Here is a 2,739-nt window from a genome sequence, read left to right on the forward strand (position 1 = left end):
GGATTTTTTTCTCCAAGTAATTATAGTTCGTTTGTCTTGTTCACTTTTGTGCCTAATAAGGAAAGTTGCATTGATTAGAAATGTTTCCATGGTTTACAAAAAAAAAAAAAATTAAAACTACCTAGAAAACCAACATTACTTAAAAAAATATATATTCCTATGTTATTTATCTCTAATTAAGGTTTTTGCTGACCACTTTCATAAACTGGATTTTACATTTTCAATGCTATGAAAAATTCATGAAAACGTTTTGAGGGGGATAGAGAGAGATTTAGCTGTTCAAAAAACTCGTTCAAGAACAGAGCCGGATCTATGGGAGGGGGGGGGGGGGACAAGCCAGGGTTTTTGCCCCGTGCGCACAGTTGGCACAAAATTACCGATTTAGGGGGACAAAATTCAGTTTTGCGATACAACTCTCATGTCTCATCTATTTCCATATGTTTTTTCATGCTGAATTCATTTCTTCAGTTTATTTTTGCTAAAGTGCGCCCGTTTTTACGATATTCATGGTTTCTCTCAACAAATTACTCATTTATCTTAGATCCTAATGTATTTGTATGTATTTTTCCATGGTGGATTCATTTATGTCACTGTTTTTATCATATAATCTTACAACTCGAAGTTAACATCAAATTATGGCAACGAAATAACTGCTTAAATTTGTAATTAATCTAATTTTTATTGGAATGGAAACATTGAATTGGAAAAATCGAAAATACATATAGAACCGAAAAAAAATCTTTGAGTAACAAAACTATACTTATGTTTAAACAAAATTATTCAAGGATCATGTTGAGGCCCTCACCATGCCGCTGGGTGGCACACCAAACTTTTTCCTTCGAAACAAACTAAATAATGACAGTATCATTTGTTCTGCCAAAACCCTTGCTTGGGTTGATCAACAATTAACCTTAATTGATTTTTGAAGTGATTTTGAATTTCTGCTTTCTTCAAAGCAACCATTTGTTTATCTTCTATATTCCTCACTACCTTTTTTTTAATGTGTAATCGATACGACAAATGGAGAAGGAATTCGAAAGTTCGAATCCAAGCATGTAATGTTGATAGGCCATAACTAATTTTCTACCCTATCCGGTGGAAGCATTGCGTTAGGATTTTTCAAAATCTTAGGTGTGGCTGAGCAAATGAAACACGCGTCTGACCTGATTTGGAATTTGTCAAAGCATTGCTAACTTTGCCATCCACCATCGATAATCAAATCATGCATGATGGATACTTCTGTCCCGTTAATAGTAAATGTAGTAGGTACTAGTTTTTTTTATATTTTATTTGACGTTATCTGTTTCAGAAACAATCAATGGTGTTGTTTCTTTTAGGAACATAAATTTAAGGGGGCGACAAAATCTCGTTGAACCAGGGACGTTATTTTTCCATGCGTAAGTGTGGATATTATTGCTAATAGTCCAGGATCTGACAGCACTTCTGTAGGAAAGTTCGAGTAGGGAGAGTTTCTTTTCAAAAATGTTTAGTAGGTGTCCTAGAAAGTATTTTGGACTCGGGTGGACATCCGCCACCTGGTCACTTCTCCTGCTATGACGTCATCAAAGATGGCGGCCGCTCGCTCTCATAAATGCTCAGTACTTCGATAGGGAGATTCAGTACGGAGAATTTTTCTTCAGAAATGTTTAGTAGGTGTCCTAAAAAGTATTTAGAGTTTATGTGGACAACTGCCATATCGTACATTTTTTAGCTATGACGTCATCAAAGATGGCGGGCGCGCTTTCATCCCCAAATAAGTCCAAATTTATGTTAATACTTAACCAATAAAAATGAAAAATTTGGCCAGTAAGTTACAATTAGTATTTTCAAGACGAATAGCAATGTATTTTTACTACTGCTATAACTTAATAACTATTTTTTTTTATTTTTTGTTGCACTTAGTAAAATTATATTTAAAAGGGGTTGTTACAACTCGGTTGCAAACCCGTACTATTACACTTACAGAAAGAGCAACAGGTTTCTTCATTTGCTCTACAAGCACAGGAAGATTTGGCACATTTCACGCAATTACACGCTCCAATAAAATCAGTTGGTAATCTCTGTAAGTTCTTTTCTGGCATCAAATCATCATCTACCACTGCAAAACCAAATTCACAAGGATCTAAGTCAACAGCAACATCATCAATACAATGTCGTTGTAGGTATGTGTAAAAATATGATCTTAATAAGTGGCCCTTAGCACTTCTGCTAGTAGGTGGCAAGTTATCAGAGTCAATATTTTTCGCATGATGATACAGTCATATAACCTAAGTTCATCTAAAGATTTACAGAATGAACCTTTTCGCCGTACTTGCACTAAGTATTCTTCTGCAAATTTAAGGCTTTGCTTTATATAAATCCAGTCAGATGATACACCAAAACTCTCCAAATACTCTACAGATGCACAATGAAGAGCAGATTTTTCGGTACCAAATTTATTTGTACAATCTAATCCAGATAGTGGATGGCAGGAAGCAACGAATATAAGTTTTCACCTTTTTTTTTTGATGAACATCATTAACAGATAAGAATCGTGCAGAATCACCAACTCCAGTACGCACCTAAAGTTCCTGAACACCAAATCGTTGAAGAGTAAGATAGTGAAACAAAGCTAACACCATTATATCAGTGTCGGCGCTAACAATAATGATTTTAGTGAACCCACACAGAGATGCATGTTTTGAATGAATCAACATTCTGAAGTCAGCTTCCTCTACTATCAGACAGTTTAATTCTGGG

Source organism: Uloborus diversus, unplaced genomic scaffold (genome assembly GCF_026930045.1).
Source record: "Uloborus diversus isolate 005 unplaced genomic scaffold, Udiv.v.3.1 scaffold_737, whole genome shotgun sequence".
NCBI lineage: Eukaryota > Metazoa > Arthropoda > Arachnida > Araneae > Uloboridae > Uloborus > Uloborus diversus.